This window comes from Podarcis vaucheri (genome assembly GCF_965113315.1).
Source record: "Podarcis vaucheri genome assembly, chromosome: 5".
NCBI lineage: Eukaryota > Metazoa > Chordata > Lepidosauria > Squamata > Lacertidae > Podarcis > Podarcis vaucheri.
The window spans coordinates 5,718,179-5,731,588 of record NC_138763.1 but is presented as its reverse complement, the minus strand read 5'-3'; positions in this window follow the sequence as shown (position 1 = coordinate 5,731,588).

Below are 13,410 nucleotides of genomic sequence, written 5' to 3'. Positions count from 1 at the left end.
AGATCACATTTAACAACTACTACTACAACAACAACATTGCAGGATTGATTAAAATTGCTGTACTGGATTATCTCACATGTCAAAGTCACTGGTGTGAATAAAAATTTCCTGTGTCTTACAGTTTTTGAGTTATGCTGGGGGGGATGAAAATTAGGGAAATATTATATATATATATGCATGAAGCATTGTAGAATGATGAAATTTGGTCTGCTAGACCCAAAATTGTTAAGCAGTGTGGACTAAAGTTGCTTCTGGGGCCCCTCTGGAATTATGGACCCTGTTTCATAGTAGGTCCACCCCTGGCCAAGGGGAACCACTCCCCAGTTGTTGCCCAGAGGCAGGAGGAAGAGTGTGCGTGAATGGCCAGAGAATGGCAAGGTTGGCTGTTTCCCAGGGCCTAGCACCCAAATGGTGCTACCATCCCCACTGGGCACACAGTACTGAGGATCAGATGCAACCAAGGAGAATTCTCCACTTGCAAATCCTGCCTCTGTCAGGTTGGGTGGGTGGGGGAGAGAAGTACTGAGGCCCTGGAGGGAGGCCCCAGATCCAACAGCCAGCCCTGTGTGTATGTGATTTGGGGGACACACAATGGCCAAGCGGCCTCAGCCTGTCGGCCCTTTCATCTTCCCCTTTGCCCCCACGCTAGTGCCAGCCATTTTGGCCCCCTTGCCCACTGCAATTACGTTCCTTTGATCTGCCAGAGAAGTGGCTATTGTCAAGAACACTCTGTGCGACAATTAAGGACTCTGCGATACAATGGCATTGTCTGCAGCGGGTGGAGAGTGCGTGCGGAAAAGGGACCGCAGTCCACAGCAACACCCCCTTTCCTGCTCCCCCCCGCCACATCCCTCCCCGCTTCATGAAAGGAGGAGCAAAGCAAGCCATTTTTATTTTTAAAGTACACAGAGTGGTCTTTGATGAGTGCGCTGTATTAATGCCCCAAATTTTGAAGGAAACTAAATATGTATATATTTATATGTGAGATATTTAACGGTAGTATGTGATAATGTGCGGATACTGTGTTAAGCTCTGATTGCAGGGTTCATTTTATTCTTGGAAGCTGCCTCTCTCCTCCCTAAGGAAGGATAAATTACAAGGGTAAATTGAACCAGCTCATGCAATACACATGTTTGAGGTGACTCTTAGATAAGCAATGTTACTCCACTGTGGGGATCTTTCACTGCTTATTTTTTATGAACAGAATTTGTTATTTGCATGGCTCTTTGGGGAGGGGGCTATTTTATTCTGGTCTTATTATAATCCTAAACTGCCTTGGAGGATTTTTGATTCAGAAAGGCGCCGTGGTTTTCAACACGTTTAATGATCATGTCAAGGCTTCCAACAATAAATTGTGGGCAGGGGTGCCAACTTGAGTAAAATATTGGGGGGAGGCAGGTAAGTCCTGCCCTGCATAATCAATCACGACGCAGTGCACACACGCCGTCTGAATGGCAATGCCCATCAACTGGGGGGGGGCAGCCCCCTCAAATATTTTATTGGGGGACGCTGAAGCCCCCATGGCCCCTAGGAGTTGGCTCCTATGATTGTTGGAACTGCAGTTTGGCCAAATATGCAGAGTACTACTGGAGATGACCAGTCGTCCTCTGCTCCATCTACAATATTCAGTTTTCCCTGAGAAGGAATGGCTATTAAATCTTTGTAAATTCATAATAGGGATGGAGAACCCAATGCTGTTGGACTCCAGCTCACATTAGCCCCAGGGACAATGGCCAAGGATGATGGGAGCTGTAGTTCAACAACCTTTGGAGAGCCATAGATCCCCCAACCCTGGTCTACAATGTGACTATGTCTATTTGCCAACATTGTGCCCTCCAAACGTTTTGTACTACAATCCCCATCCGTCCTGGAGGGCACCTGGAGGGTTGGCAAAGTTCAGTCTCCTGTCCGGGTTATCCATATCTCTATCTAAAGCAGGAGGAGAAATGTACCGTATTTTTTGCTCTATAAGACTCACTTTTTCCCTCCTAAAAAGTAAGGGGAAATGTGTGTGCGTCTTATGGAGCGAATGCAGGCTGCGCAGCTATCCCAGAAGCCAGAACAGCAAGAGGGATTGCTGCTTTCGCTGCTAAGCAATCCCTCTTGTTGTTCTGGCTTCTGAGATCCAGAATATTTTTTTTCTTGTTTTCCTCCTCCAAAAACTAGATGCGTCTTGTGGTCTGGTGCGTCTTATAGAGAGAAAAATACGGTATATGGCCAGCACTGTGTCCAATGAGGCCCATACACTGCTGCTTTTGGTTGTTGGCATCTTCTGTCTTGAGAGACAATGGAGTACGCCTCCGGGGTAAAATCAAACTAGTGGGGAATCACAGCGCCTGATCATTTACGCAGGGTTGCTATGCTTTAAAAAACATGCAAGCTGCTTAGAGACTCTTTATACAGGAAGTGGCTAAATAATAATAATACACCTTTGGTCCTCCCAACATACTTGGCTTCGCAAGGTGGGCAAAGTTGTTAGTTGGCTCTCCAAAAACAAGCAACAGGAAAGGTGTGAGAAATAGTTCTCTTGTCCACAGCAGTTGCCCCAAGCCTTCGCTTGCCCAGTAGGGATAGTTCTCCCCATATGCTCACACTAAGCATCCTTAAAACACAAGAACAGCTCAGGCCTTATCCCCCTTGTCGACATGCCCGCCCCAGGCCTCCTGATGCCCCTGTTTGTTTCCTTAATTGGCAAGTTTCTCAGCAGCATTGCCCTTCCTCATGTGGATGAGATCATTCTACCAGCGCAGATCCCATCCTTCTTCTGTTGCACCGGCCGCCCCACTCCCCTCCCCTCGGGGCCCTGGCGGCGCTCCTGCCCCTAGTTCAAGGGGGAAGGTGGGCACTCTGCGGCCCCAGCTGCGTGCTGCGCAGCCGGGTCTGAGTCATCGCTCTTTGTCTGGTAATTGGTGTGAGCAGCAGAGCCTGGCAATTGGAGGCCGGCCCTGGGAACAGCAGCCCGGAGATGGACAATAGCGAGGGAGACAATGGCGGCAAGTTCTGAGAAACAGCAGCCCCACAAACAATAGGCCCTGGGAGGCAGCCAAAGTCTCTTGGGCTTCAAAGCAGAGAAGGAGGTGGGGGCAGGCAGCAGCTGAGGCACAAGTGGCTGAACATCTATCTAATCTGCCAGGGACCACAGACCCCGAAAGGCCACGCCACCCAAGCCACTTTGGGGAGAAGAAGGCTCCGCTGCCACCTGTAGGCCACCTGGGAAGCCTTCCTCTCTTGCCATTAATGCCACACCACGGCACAGATTTCACTGTGGCTGGTTTGTAAGGGTGTATGGGATGTTAGGGGAGGGCTAGTACCTCTGGTTGGCGACACATTGTGGTCCTTCTGGGGGAGTTTGTCTACCTTTGGTCCCCACAACGGCCACATCCCAGGAACGGCTATGTCTGGCTAAACTAGGTGAGGGTGGCTGATGGGTCTCAGACCCTTGGTGAGTTAAATATACCTTCCCGAAGAAACCAGAGGCCTTTCTCCTGGGCATCGTCGGCCAATTGGTGCCAAAGAAGGACAGAACATTCTTTATGTACGCAACAACAGCAGCAAGAATACTCATCGCAAAGTATTGGAAGACACAAGATCTACACACCTTGGAAGAATGGCAGATGAAGGTGATGGACTATATGGGACTAGCAGAAATGACTGGCAGAATCCGAGACCAGGGAAAAGAGACGGCGGAAGAAGATTGGAAGAAATTCAAGAATTATCTTAAGAAATATTGCAAAATTAATGAATGTTAGAATGATGCTGGTTTAGAAATTAAGGGGATTACAGTTGTAAGGATTAAGTTAAAAGAAAAGAAAGGTTAAAAATTAGATAAATTTAAGGGTGAGGATTTGCTGAATTAAAATTGAAATTGGAATACAGAAAGGGGAGGTATGAGGAGGTCGGAGAAGTAAGTTATAAGAAAATAAGGGTTTGAAATTATACTTGTTCTTTTTTTGTTTGTGTTTGTTTGTATTGTTGTGTTTGTCTGTATAATTTGTGAAACTTTAATAAATATCTCATAAAAAAAAGAATGTCTCCTGCATGCAAGGACAGGCTCTGGAGGATTGAGTGGATGAGACCAAGAGTGGGTCCAGCGGTCAAGAGGGCAATTTCTGCATGTGCTGTAGAGAGAAATGAGTGTCAGGTGTGTGCGTGCAGGAGCCAGGCCCTGCGACCAATAGGACTCTGCAGGACTGGGGCCTTCCTAAGTTTGTTCTGAAGAGGCAAGGCGCAGCCACACAGGTGAGGCCGATTGGTAACTCATATTACCTGGGGGCAAGAGCCGGGAAAGGATATAAGGCCAGCATTTCCCCTTCAGTTCTTTGCAACAGCAACATGTTTCTTGTCTTGCCGTGTTTGGCTTCTTGATCCTCAGACCCCTGACTTCTTGACTCCCGGCTCTCTGACCCTCGTACTCTTGGCTTTCTGACTCCTGGCTTCTGGACTCCCATTCCTGCTCCCACCCCACCATCTTGCCCCCGGTCCCGACGTCCCCAGCTGGGACTTCAATCACCCGTGAACTGGGTCTTGACAATGAGGGGCAGACGGGGCTTGTGCCCATGGGAAGGGAGCCCATCTAGGAGAAGGAAACTCTGATGCTAAAGCTCTGCTGCCTTGTGGGATAACTTCAGAAGAAAAGGTTCAGGAGTAAACCCGACACAAATCCGGAGTGGAGTCCCTAAGGCAGTTGAGTGGCATCTTGTACACCTCCTTCCAGCAACTCCTGCAGCCAAGCTGCTGCCAATTGTATTGCTCTTCTTTCCTTTGGACCACATCAGGGAGTCCAAGAGAGGAACTTGGACTGGGGAGACTAATTAAGAGGTCCCTGCCTGGGACAAGCTAGCAAAATTTGGGACAAAACTAGCAAAATTGCTTTGAGGAGTGTTCACATGCCCTTGGGGGGTAAATTTGGAAACTGAGAATATTGTTTTTATGTTAATTTTATGTTCATTCTGGTGACTTCACTGTATTTTGGTTACTTTGATAATTCCATTCTACGACTTAACTGCCCTAGGTACTCTGCCCTCTCCAAGCTTTTGAAGATAGCTGTGTTGACACACAGAAATTAGATCGGTGGGAATTTTCCCATCACTTTTCTCTGCATGTCCTGAGAAGCCTGTCAGGTTGCTGGGAAAGGAGCGGTTTTAAAAACAGACAGCCTCTAATCTATGTCAGGAAATTTCCAAAGATGCAATAAATACATGGATGATACTACTGCAGAAAAAAAAAAAAGAGGGGGAGAAACTCCACGTTCTATATTAGTCTGTCTCTGGTATTAGGGAAAACAATGACAGAGACAGCAATTTTCATTGTGACTTGCTTTGTGAGCTTTCCATGTTCCTCAGGGCTGGTCACAACTTAAAGTTCAGTGCTGAACAAGATAGACCTTGGTTTGATCCCCAGGATAATTCTTGGTCTCCTGTTTGCAGAGGCTACTGGTCAAATTGTAGCAGCGAACGATCTGAACCAGAGGTAGGCAAACTAAGGCCCGGGGGCTGGATCTGGCCCAATCGCCTTCTCAATCCGGCCCGCAGATGGTCCGGGAATCAGCATGTTTTTACATGAGTAGAATGTGTGCTTTTATTTAAAATGCATCTCTGAGTTATTTGTGGGACATAGGAATTCGTTCATTTCCCCCCCCCCCCAAAAAAAATATAATCCGGCTCCCCACATGCTCTGAGGGATGGTGGACCGGCCCATGCCTGAAAAAGGTTGCTGACCCCTGATCTGAACTATCTGGGAGCCTTCATAGGCTATGAGATTAACCCCACTCAATGGACCAGAATGTGGTCTAAACCCCCCTTTAAATCCATATCAACGAAAAGAAAAGAACTCACACTGAAACTCACCTACAGGTGGTACCTAACACCAAGGAAACTAGCGCTAATACACCCAGGAACCTCACCAAAATGCTAGAGAGGGTGCACATTCACAGGCACATACCTCCACATGTGGTGGGAGTGTCCCAAAATCCAACTATTCTGGACAACAGCCATACAAGAAATATGTAAAATAACTAAGCAAGTAATAGACATCACCCCAGAATTGGCCCTACTAAACATCTTCCAAGACAACAATGCCCATTTACGCCACAAAGAACTCATAACCCACCTGCTCTCAGCAGCCAGAAACACCATAACCAGACACTGGAGAGACCTGTCAGGAGTAAGCATGGACCAATGGTACCAAATAGTATGGGAAACAGCCCTACTAGAAAAATTAACTAATAAACTGAAACTGACACGGGGACAAACAGAAGAAGACGCCTTCACCCGGGTATGGCTCCCCTTTATCACATACACAGCCCAACAGGACAGTGACAATAATCCACCAACAGCATACAAATCAATATGGCTAACCTGATCCAAAACACCCACACACCTCACCCACACACGAAAACAAAGATCACCACAGCCAATCACAAGCAAACAATCACACCCTAGGCCAACCCCAACCTCTCTCACCACCAAAGGAACACAAGCGAACAACACAAGCACGCTGACACCAAACTCTACATACATTAAACATAATAGAAACACCGCCACCTGACCCCACCCCTATCCATCTTCCCCCTCTCCACCCCCTTTCTTTTTTCTTTTTTCTTTTCTTCTCCCCCTAATGCCTCAACAAATGAAATGGATTTGTAAAAATGTTACATGAAGGGAAAAATATACGAGGCACTACACTTCTGTAAAACAAGAAAATCCTGAATAAAATAAAAATAATAATAAAAAAACTATCTGGGAGCCTTTATGTCCAATGTGAGGCGATTCCAGGTCTTTCCTCGAGGTGGAGCCCTGTCCCTGCCATATACCAGTCACGGAACTGGAGTGGAAATTGCCCTGTGCCTTGTTGCTATTTCCTAGCTCCCACTGTAGTTTTGAGCCTTCGGTTTTGGGTTGGGAGGGAGCTCCTAGATACCTAACTGAGGAGAGGAACCAGCAAAAGTGTCCCTTGGATCTGGGAACTGCGGGTCACCCAGCTCTCCTCACTGTAATCATGAACCTTAGGCTCTCAGCCGCCTAGGGCTGCATATATTTTGGAGGTCTTTGTTTTTGTTGGTACGAAATCAACTAACTGATGCTGATCAACTAACTATGCAGCTCCTATAAAGCCTGTGTTCCTTTACCGTATATTAAAAACAAGCACACAGGTCCTTGTTCTCCATGCTAGGGAAAAAACATAGGCTCCTTTGCTGAAGACTAAGAGCTGTGTACACACCCTGCCTTTAAAACACATTCAAAGCAAATTCCCCCCGCCCCGCCTCAAAGAATTGTGGGCACTGTACAGTGGTACCTTGGGTTAAGTACTTAATTCATTCCGGAGGTCCGTACTTAACCTGAAACTGTTCTTAGCCTGAAGCACCACTTTAGCTAATGGGGCCTCCTGCTGCTGCCGTGCTGCCGGAGCACAATTTCTGTTCTTATCCTGAAGCAAAGTTCTTAACCTGAAGCACTATTTCTGGGTTAGTGGAGTGTGTGACCTGAAGCGTATGTAACCTGAAGCGTATGTAACCCAAGGTACCACTGTAGTTTGTTAAGGCCACTGGGAATTGTAACTCTACAGTGCCCAGAATTCTTTGAGGGAAAAAGGATGTGCTTAAATTGTGCTTTAAAGATGTAGTGCATAAGCAGAAACTTGACAGAGGTCTTGTCCACATTTCGGCTTGTTCTGTGCCTAGAAAGCATGAATCCGAGCAGTTTTGCCTTTGCTTCACTGCTTCCGCAGGAAAACCTGCTCTTTAACACTAAAATGGAAAAAGCAGCAATCCATGAGGAAAAAACAACTGTCGCTTGTTCTGGTTCAGTGCTAAAGATTGGGTTTTTCCAGCGGTTGAGGCAAACAAGAGGTGTAGATAAGCCCAGATTGCTGCTCATGTTCCATTCATTTCTATGGTGTGTACACAGGAAACTTCTCAGTTAATTGTATTTCCCAGGAAGATCCCTAGCTTTGTCACCATGGGCACTGCACACATTTGCAATGCCTTTTAAACTCACTTCCAGTTCTTGATCTGGAAATCACAAGGCTCCTTGGCACCTAGCCATTCTAAGAAAAGCATCACATTAAAAGGCTGTCCAACTAGTTAAACCAATTAAGCAGGTGATGTCATTGGGGCTGAATGGGTTGGCCAAGTTAACCACTGCTTTGCCACACAGCCCTTTCAGAGCAAGGAGGTGCAGACTCGCAGAAGCAGGAAGGGCGTGGAAACTAATGGACCTCTGTTAGTCATCAGACGCATGGAAAGCGCAGGGCGTTAGACCAGAAGATGTGAACACTTGCATGTTTAAGCGCGAACACACACACACACACACACACACACACACACACACCATTGCTTAGTTGATGTTTTTAACTGCAAGCTGAATTCTTTTCCCCATCAATTTTCTTTTGAACTTAACAGGAAAGGTTTCCCAGGGCTTTTTAACCCAGTGACAAAAGCATGCCATTTAGCAGGTTTATAGCTAGCTGCCTTACACTAAGTCAGACCATAAGTCAGGGGTCGGCAACCTAGGGCCCATGGGCTGCAAGCGGCCCACAGGGGTCATTTAAACTGCCCACAAACTGCCCACAAACCAAGCCGCCCTCTTGGTGAGTCCCTGCGCACTGCGCTAAACTGTGCAGGTGCAGGTGCCGGAAATCACGGCGGAGGGATCTCCGCTGGAGTGAACCAGCCCAGGCTAGGTAAACCTTGCTGACCCCTGCCATAAGTCCATCTAGCTCAGTATTGTATACACTGATTGGCAGCGACAAAGTTCCAGGAGGGTGATGCCACCACTTGCCTGGCCAGTCCAAAGGGTGACATTGGCTGCCTGCTTCCTTTTCCTCTTCCTCCTCGGTCTCATTGCTGCACCTGGCAAACTCATCAGGGAGCAGGGCAAAAGGAGTGTTTGTTGGCTCCACCTGCCACTGCCTCTGGCACCACCTCCTGTGGGTTTCCCTGCCTTCTGCCATACCCAGTCTCAATGGCCACCAGCCCACCACTGCTGCCACAGCCTCACCCTTGCCCCACTGTGCTGCAGTGTCAGGAATAACAGAATCATAGAGTTGGAAGGGACCTCGAAGGGCCATCTAGTCCAACCCCCTACATTGCAGGAATCTTGCTCGCAACTGTCCCTGGGCGGGCTTGAACCACCAACCTGTGCCACATTGTGCCACAGAGATACAGCTCCACCCCCACATGCACCTCAGCTGGTGTGCACGGGTCCAATCAGACTCCCTCTTGAAAGCAGCATTTCCTGTGTGCATTTGTGTGTGCAAGGGAGAGAAGCATGAATGCTTTCTCAAAGTTCATAAGGTGCAATCTGCAAAATGCTCTGCATAAAAAGCTTTTAAAAAAATAAAATAACGAAACGGTTATCAATCGAATACAGTAACCAATCCATCAGCAGCTTGTTGCAGTCTTCCTTGTCAAGATGTTTCTTCCCTTGCCCCCTGAGGCTGAATTTCCCTGGCTGCTCTGCTGTCACACCCATTTGTGACATTTGGAGCTGTCCTTCAAGGGATTCTTAGGACATGGCAAGGGCCACCATAGAGCCTCCTGCCTTCTTGCTATTGGCACGTTCCCCGTTTCGTTACGTTCTGCAAGTTTTAATCCACCACTGCCCTTTTTAATGTATGCCATGAGAACACCTTATAAAAACCACTCAGTTCTTTACAAGACAGCATGAGCACAAGGGCAGGACGCAGACTCTGCCCTGAAGCAGCTTACAATCAGATGCCCCCCCCCATCCCCTCCAGCATCAAAACAGGGACAACAAAGGTGCCATAAAATTGGGACTGATAGTCCCTGGCAAATTGGCCTCACTGAACTCAGTGTGTAGACATGCACAGTCAACTTTCCTCCATCCTGCAGCCTTAGGTTTTTTTAAAAGGAAATTTATTTTATTATTTTATAAATAGTTTTTAAAAACCCCATCTCAGATTGGTTTATAAAAAAAGATGAGAGTAAAATTATCAATAAAAAGATTTTAAGACTTTCAAACTGTAAAGTAACAGAATAAAAACAGATGGGAACTTGCATCAATTTTCTAAACATCTGGGTAAAAGTAAAGGTAAAGCGACCCCTGACCATTAGGTTCAGTTGTGGCCGACTCTGGGGTTGCAGCGCTCATCTCGCTTTATTGGCCGTGGGAGCCGGTGTACAGCTTCTGGGTCATGTGGCCAGCATGACTAAGCCACTTCTGGCGAACCAGAGCAGTGCACGGAAACGTTGTTTATCTTCCCGCTGGAGTGGTACCTATTTATCTACTTGCACTTTGACATGCTTTTGAACTGTTAGGTTGGCAGGAGCTGGGACCGAGCAATGGGAGCTCACCCCATCGCAGGGATTCGAACCACCAACCTTCTGATTGGCATGCCCTAGGCACTGTAGTTTAACCCACAGCGCCACCTGCGTCCCAAAACATCTGGATAGGCTTGTCTAAACAAAAACGTTTTTTAGCAGGCTCTGAAAAGAGTATAGTGAAGGCAATCAACTGGCTGAGTGCTTGCATGCAACTTCCTAGCCCAGACAATACTCTTTGCTAATCTGGTGCTGTCCAGATGTTTTGGGCCACAATCCCCACCATGCGAGTTGAAGTCCAGCACATCTATAGGGCACTAGGTTGTTGAAGGCAGGCTCAGTGTAAGAAATATAAATGCAATGGCTTGGTAAGGAGAACTCAAGGCAGCAGTAATTGAAATAGAACTGGAGTTGGCAGGGCCTTTCCACTGGAGGAGAAAAATGGGGGGAGGTCCAGGGCAAAAAAACCTGGAGATTTATAGCCATGTGCTGCTGGCTCGCCCTTTGCATCTCGCTTCTGAAGTAGATCCACGTACGGCCCGGAGCAGCCGAAACGTCAGAGTCAGCAGAAAAAGCAATTACTCCTACCATGCAAAGTGCAGCTTGGTCCGTCAAGGATTCGTGCGAAAAACAGACAGGTGGCTGAAGTGGGAGCGACTGGGACTTTTTCTCTCCTCTGCTCATGTAACAACAGCTTGGCATGCAGAAATTAAAACAGATAAAGCGGGGGGGGGGGACGGGGACTTTTTCAGACCGAGAGCCATATTCCCTCCTGGTTGACCTTCTGAGGGCCATATGCCAGCAGTGGGCAGGGCCAGAGACAAAAGCAGGCAGAGCATTCAATGTAAATGTTACCTTTTTAATGTAGGTTGTGATTGCGTCACTGTCATGGGCAGCTGCTGGGTAGCTCTGGAGATCTCTCATGTGTGGCAGAAACAGCCTAACCTATGCACACACTTACCTAGGAGTAAAGGCCTTTTCAGCATAAGAGTAGACAAATCTGACCATTTTGGTTTGGCCCGGTGTCTCTTTCCCCCCTATTCTTAAATGGAGTCACCACATTTCCACATCCACTTGTGAATTATTATTTTTTAAAATCCCCCTGAAAATTCACCAGCACTTAGATAACGTATGCATTTCTCCAAATATACACATTTGGCACGCACTTTTGCCTAACACACACATTCTTGCAAGCGATTTCTCCTGACATAATGTATTTATAGCATTGTTTTCACGTGCAATTTTTTTTTCAGATTTCCCCCTAATATATGCATCCTTGTACACATTTTTGACTGGAGAAACATGCCTTGCAAAATTTGCAGAGGTGTGAATGTTGAAGGATAGCTGAGTTTTGGTTTGTGCATTCAACACCCCCACCCGCAGGAAGTGCAAGTTATGTTATGCTACAATCCAATCCGGTCTGGTCCAAGTTTCTCCTGCATCCCTCAGGCAAAACTTTTCCCCCTCCTTGCCCAGCAGGAAACTCTTCCCAAGAGAGAAGAGCGTGGCATGGGGTTACCAGTTTGCAAATGCCTCCGCCACTTTGCCCTTTGCAGCAGGTGGGGGTGGTAGTCAGCGGTCACCTTTTTTCCTCCACGCAAGGAAAAGTTACCAAGGTTGATATCTGCAAATCGATTGGTGATTAAAGGCACAAGAAGAGACCTTTTCCTCCCTGGTCAATTGGCGCGAGAGGCTGCAGATGGGTCGGGGGAAATGAAGGCCATGATCTTTGCTGCGTCCCAAGCTTCAGCAAACTTCACTGCCTCTTTCCAAGCCAATTGACTGTGTCTGCTTAATAAGTATAGTACTTAAATAGTGATAAACCTGTGCAAGGGCCATTGCTCTCCTGTGTGTTTCTCTGGGATGGGATGTGGGCAACAGTGAAACCAGATGGCTGGAATTAAGCACTCTGCGGACCTGGAATTAAGCACTCTGCGGAATAACTAAGCAGTTATTTTTGGCTATGGTATATTGGTATGAGGAGGGCCAGCCCACCCATGAGGCAAGGTGAGGCGACCGCGTCCGGCAGCAGAATCCACCGGGACAGCAGATCCAACCTACAAGGACCGTGTTGCCCTTGTAACAACAACAGCTGCGGTGCATTCCTTGGAGGTCGGGTCTGCCGGCTCTTCTGTGCCATGGACTGGTATCTGAAGAAGTGTGCATACCCAGAACAAACTTAGCTGGTCTCTAAGGTGCTACTGGACAATTTTATTTATTTATAAGGACTGGACCCGCCACTTGTCATGGAAGGAGGGCTTGCACATAAGTGTGCCATAACTGTCAACTTTCAGATTTGAAAATAAGGGATCAGCAGCCTCACCTGTCTACGGGATATCTAACAATCCGGGATAGCAGCGGGAAACGGCGCTGGAATAAGGGAATTTCCGGCAAAAAAAGGGAAGGTTGACAGCTATGAAGTGTGCATTGTGTCAGGATGGCTGTAGCAATGGCACGGATACCTGAATATTAGCAGGAAATTTACTGTGGTGGAAACGCCCCCCCCCCCAATTGCATCCATCCCCATTTCTCAGAGGAATTTTCACTGAGTTGTCAACGTGAGTGGCTTCTCCTTTCCACTTTATCTCGAATGTCCAAACTGCTCGATTGGTGGTGCTTATTGTGGGATGGGTGCGGCTCATGCATGGAAGATTTTGTTTGTTTCTTTGTTTGTTTGCAGGGACCACATGGCATCAGCATCAAAATGCAAGCCCATACTCTCCTCACCCCCAAATTAATTTGGATCAAGCCTTTCTAGGGAAAATTCAACTACAGTCCGAAACCTGTTACCAATGACTCATTTAGAGAGAGGAATGAGCCGTTTCCAATATTTTGGCCCCGTCTGGAAACACCCCAACATGGCTACTCCTCTGGAAGTTTCCAGAAGTATCCATATTACATTTAAGAATGTGTTACCATTTTCAAAATCTGGACTTAAACCAGCCTGTATGCTAAAACAAGCAAACATGTTATTTGATAGAAACATTTCCGGGCTTGCCACCCTTCATCTGACATGATTCTTCGTCCTCCTGGCAAGTAGAAATTCAGCATGTGAATCTTTTCCTGTCACTACCCCTCTGTGTTGCAAAGGCAACATGTGCTGAATTTCTGTGCAAGGTGCAGAACTTCTG